The sequence below is a fragment of the Nelumbo lutea genome, chromosome 2, assembly GCF_056320005.1.
Source record: "Nelumbo lutea isolate HS-2025 chromosome 2, American lotus-T2T, whole genome shotgun sequence".
In the NCBI taxonomy this organism is placed as follows: domain Eukaryota; kingdom Viridiplantae; phylum Streptophyta; class Magnoliopsida; order Proteales; family Nelumbonaceae; genus Nelumbo; species Nelumbo lutea.
This window is the reverse complement of record NC_142685.1, coordinates 21,089,957-21,095,993: the sequence shown is the minus strand read 5'-3', so window position 1 is coordinate 21,095,993 and position 6,037 is coordinate 21,089,957.

Genomic DNA, 6,037 nt, shown 5'->3' with positions numbered 1-6,037 from the left:
TCTGCGGCTGAAGAGGTTGGCCATTGGATACTGGGCTACCCTATTTCAGCTTCATGGTATATCAGTTTCACCCATGCATTATCTTCAATGATGATCAAACCGTGTGGAAAATCTTGATTAATTATCCACAATTAATTGATGATCCAACTAATAGAGAACTTTTCTCATCAAGCCCATAATAATTCCATTTATCATATCATATTAATTATATGTATAATAATTTATTGAATCATTGCATGATCCAACATCATCCCCTACCTTAAAAAGGAAGTCAAGAACAAAAAACCATGAAAAAATAAGCATATGAATGGCTTGAGAGAAAATAAGAGAGAAGTTGATGGAAAATTTTTAATGAAAAAACAAAACACAACCTAAAAGAAAATTAATGTATATTCGTTTCAAGAATAATCGATAGGTTTAGAACTAGAGGGAAAGGGAAACAAATAATAATCCTTAACCTTCAATGGACTCCTGGGGTATTTCTTCATTAGCACGATCTTGGAGATCAGAAGCAAGCTGGGACACGATTGCCACTTTGCCAAATAATACATGATGTTGGAGTTCGAATCTGCTCCTCACATAGTGTGCCTCACATTGACTTCACAACACATTTCAGCCATGCATTGGAAACATCCTCCTATGAATAAATATTTTCAAGTATGGAGATGTTCCAGATGCATGACTAAACATATTGTGAGGTAGGTGTGAGGTGTGCTCTTTGAGGAGCAGATCCGAACTCATGACGTGGAAATTTGCATATTGCATCATCTTCATTTCAAGTTGCCCCTCTCTTCTACAAAACTGATGGCCAAAGCAATTCTGATTCCAATCAGTTTTAAAAACATTGTGGGGGATGGGCTACCCACGTACCCCCGTTGCATATGCTAAATAATGAGATATAGAGTATAACTTCGTGCCTAATTCCAAGTTTGACCACTGTTGTCTGGGTTAGCCGTTCAAGCGTCTGGTCTGAAACTTTGAATGGATCAATCCCAAGCCCCCTTAGGTTTGACCTAGTTTGGTAAGCCTGGAAACACTTGTAAAATGTTACCAAACTTAATTTTGAAATAAAAGCTTAAATAAAAAAATCAAAGTCTTGATATCTTCTCATAAAAAAAAGTCAAGTTTGACATTTTGGCATAACAATTGAAAAAATGTTTTCAATTTGTCTTTTGAAAGTTCAAAAGCAAAAACAAATGCTCCCTTCATTTTTTTTTTCTTTTTCCCCAAAATATGAGTCATTTTGTTGGTTAGCACCAAATCCAACATTTACCTTGCAAGTCGCAAAAACTTTTGATCAAGGAAACCTTTCATGAGCTATATGCCTAAACTCATTGTTTTAAAAATTGGATTGGAAGGTCAAACCATTTAACTCAGGAATCGGCTGTGTACCCAAGTTCATTTTTACATTGGACCTTTTTTTTGAAAAAAAAAAACATTGAATTGGTCAGAGAACTATTGACTCGAACAATCAAACCGCTAAACTGTTCGACTTGGATAGCGGTTTGTGGTTTAATAAAAAGTTATTTAATTATTTTTAAGATTATTAACAGAGAAGAAAAAAGAGATTGAGAAATGAGAGAGGGACTAAGACACGACCTCAGGTCTGAGGTCACTAAGATCTAAGAGAGGAACTATGGAGAGATTAGAGAGAAAGAGAGATATGAGATCTAAGATCTGAGAAAGAGAAAAATGAGATCTCAATGGTTTGAATCACCTCCCAAATTTGCATAAATACATAACCCATGGGAAAAAAACTAAAGAAACCTTTCAGATTTGAAGAAATCTGGTTGTTACATAAAAAATATGGGGACTTGATTAAGGAAAGTTGGGAGAAAAGCTTAGATTAGATTTGGATCTCGAGGAAGTGCTCAATTCTGACAAGAGACCTTAGGGAGTGGATTAAAGAGGAATTTAGGAAGGTACATGATCAAATTGAGAGCCTTAAACTTCAACTGAGAGGACCAAGTTAGTAATGTCTTAGTATAGCACTTTCAAGATTTTTTTTTTCCTCAAATCCTTCAAAAATAGATTCAGTCATGGATTTCTTGGAAGGGAAATTATCTAAGGAAGATAATGAAGAATTCCAAAAAGATGTCACAAAAGAGGAAATAAAGGAAGCATTGTTCCAGATGGCCTCGAAAAAAGCTCTAGGGCTAGATGGCTTTCCTAACTTTTTCTTTCAAAAGTTTTGGGAGGTAGTAAGGGAAGGGGTTACAAGAGGTTAAAAAGTTTTTCTCAAATGGAATCCATAGTAGAGGCCTCAACTCCACCTTTATAACCTTGATCCCAAAAGTGAAGAACCCTAAGAGGGCTACCCAGTTTAGGCCTATTAGCTTGTGCAGTATAGTTTACAAAATTATTTTAAAAATCATGGAAAATAGGCTCAAACCTCTACTTTACAAAGTCATATCTCCTTAAATCAGAGTGCCTTCATTTCTGAAAGATCCATTACTGGCAATATCATCATAACCCATGATGTTATGCATTACATAAACAAAACTAAGGCAAAAAATGGATTCATGGCTGTAAAAATGGACATGAGCAAAGCCTAAACAAGGTAAAATGGGGGACTTCCTTCAAAGAACTTTGCAAAAGTAGGGGTTTGGAGACAAATGGGTCAATTGGGTTATGTTATGTGTTAAATCTATATCTTACCAAATCTTGGTAAATGGTACTCCCTGAAAATAAGTTTGGCCTCAAAGGGGTCGGGACATAAGTGAATTTTGAAAAGTTTGAAATCTTTGGAAATCTATGTTAGTGAAGGAAATAAGATGTTGGAGGCTTTGGAAATCTATGGAAACGCATCGGCACAACAAGTGAACTTTGAAAAGTTTGAAATCTTTTTTAGTAAGAAAATGCACCCTATACGTCAAAAGATTTTGGCTAACTCTCTTAGATTCAAAAAGGTATATAGCCCCTCCTTATATTTGGGAACCTACCCTAATATAGGGAGGAAAAAAAATCCATTTGTTCAATTACCTCGCTAAGAGAGTTGAAAATAAGGCCAAGAGTTGGAGAGGGACCTTATTGTCTCAAGCAGGAAATGATGTTCTCATAAAAGCAGTTCTCACTGCTATGCCAAACCATTGCATGTCTTGTTTCTTGATACCCAACAAAGTCTATGAGGAGATTGTAAAGTGTAAAAGAAAGTTGTGGTGGGGGGACTATGATGGAAGAAATAAAATAAGATGGATACATTGGACCCAAATTTGTAGGTCAAAGCTTAGTGGGGGGATGGGATTCAAGGATCCCCACCTCTTCAATGCTGCCTTATTGGAAAAATTAGCTTAGAAGCTAAGTGTGGATACAAGCAATTTATGGGATCACCTTCTAAAAGCAAAATATTTCCCTAGATGCCATTTTCTTGAAGCATTATGGAGGGTAGAAAATTGCTATAAAAAGGAATTATGTGGAAAGTCAATACAGGGGAAAGGGTTGATGTTTGGAAGGACCCTTTGATTCTAGGCCTCGAAGGTTTTAAACCAATGGGTCCTAGGCCAATACAAAGTAATCTACGAGTGAGGGAGTTTATAAACCAAGAAGAAAGATGGTGGGATGTAGAGAAGATTGGGAGGTTTTTTACTCCAATAGAAGAGGAAAAAATTCTAAGTATTGATCTAGTAACAAACCTGTGGGTGTATGAACTGATATAGGTTCATGATCCATCGTAGTAAGGTTAGCCTACTCTGTAGCTAGTCAAAGTTTGGGTTCTAGTGATCTAGAAAGGGATGAATATGTAAGGGATAAAGATTTGTGGAACTATTTTGTGAAAAATCCTTATGGAACCTAAAATCCTGAATTTTCTTTGGAAATGCTGCTATAATGGCATCCCAATTAGGAAGAACTTAGCCAATAGGAAAATTCTTGACTCAACAATTTGCCTGAGATATAATCAAGAGGAAAAATCCATTGTCCATGTACTGCTCTTGTGTGACAAAGCTAGATGTATCTGGCTTGGAGTAGGTTGTAGAGTCAAACATTCAAAAGATTCTATCCCCTCAAACTTTGGGAGTTGGTTCTCCCAAATCATAAAGGACCTTGTTAATTTAAACAATAGCCTAATGGTTCAAATAGCTATAACTTTGTGGGAGATTTGGAAGGTTAGGAATACTTTTATTTTTGAAAATGAGAATACTAACCATGTTGTTGTGATTTCCTTAATTTACAGAACCATAGTGGAGACATCTCTGATAAGAAATTAGGAAGCTCTTTGCTTCCTAGAAAAAAAGTCCAGGAAAAGTTATTTTTGGTTGCCACCAAACTCAGGTTTCATCAAATTCAGATAGTGGCTTTAGTTCAAATGGAGTAACTTCTTTTGGTTTTGTGATCAAAGACGAGCAAGGTGGTTGTTGGGGAGTTGTTGCAGGTTCCTATACTGCTAATTCAGCATTGATTGCCAAAGCAAAAGCCATGCTCCAAAGGATGCCACTCCCCACCAAGATGTTTTGTTCCTTTGAAAAGACATTAAAGCCCTTAGCACTAGGAAATCTCTTTTTTTTTTTTTTTTTTTTTTTTTTTTTTTCTGTTGGACTGCCCATGAAGCTAATGTGTTGGCTCATGCAATAACCAAGATGGGTCTAGTTTACAATTTTTGTTGGAAAGATGCTTTCCCAAGATGGATGGCAGGTCCTATGTTAAAAGACATTGTTGCTTTTTATGCTACTCCTAGTAGTTCTAGGTTGTTGAACTGTGGGTGATGTGTTTTTGTGTTTCTTCTTCTCTGCTTTTTTTTTTTTTTTTCTTTTTTGTCTCTTCTTTGTATTATTGTCTCTATTGTTTTGTTTGTTTTTCTGTTTAATGAAGTCCTCTTTTATCCAAAAAAAAAAAAAAAAAAAAACTCAGATTTGAAATCAAAGAAAGAGGATGCCATCGGCATTGCCATTGCCATCACCATCATCATTAGAAGTGAACATCACCTTCTTTTTCTTCTTCTTCCTTTCTTTTTTCCTTCCCTCCTTCCTTTCTTCTTTTTCCTTTCTTTCTTATTTTCTCAGCCAACAACCACCTAGCTCTAGCTCTCTCTTTTCTCATAAAAGAAGAGATATAAAACCCTAATATAATAAATTTCTAATCTAAAGGTTAAACTACCCAAACCGTTACCGTTGATCCAAAAATCGTACGAGCATGTATCGCTTACCATGTGATACGGACCGATATGCACGAACTTGTTTATTACAAAGTAAAGACAAACACACTACTCGAACCTAGGTCTCCCAACATGGTACACGCCTTTATCCCAAGGCAACTCATAAACCATTAAGGCAACTTAATACTTGTGTAAATATTTGAAATAAAATAACTTTTATTACATATAACACCTACAAAGTACATGTAATTCAAATAAATAATATTATTTTGTTCAACAATTTTAACTAAAAACTATAAAGAACAATATTCAAAATTGATATTTTATAAACCAATGGAATAAATAATCTATCAAATCTACATTAAAATCAAAAGATGATTTTAATCTCAAAAAAATTATGTAAATAATATATTAATAATAAAATAATTATTTTAATACTTAAAATTAATATATATATATATATATATTAAATTATTAATTAGTTAATATTTTAATGTATATTACATTAAGTAACAACATATTAAATATCTATCAACCCTACTAATCAACATTTATACCAAAAATGGTTTTTAATTTTAGAAAAAAAAAACTATAGAAACAAAACTATCAATAATGTAATAATTATATTAGTAATTAAAAACTATATTAGAAATTTTAATAGATTTGATATATTTTAAATTGAAATTATATATTTTTTAAATTATTAATTGATATTTTAGTTTACATTTGAGAATTTAATATTTAATTGACTTTTTTGTTAATGTAAAAAATTAAAAATAGTAAAATATAAAATAATTGATATAATAATTAAAATATAATATGTGCATATGTTATGTGTCTTGAACTCTTATTAATGCAAAATAATAAAATTATGTGATATTTATGTATCCTATTTGTGACTATTTGATTTTAAATTTAATGTTATTAATATATTTATGGATCTTGTAT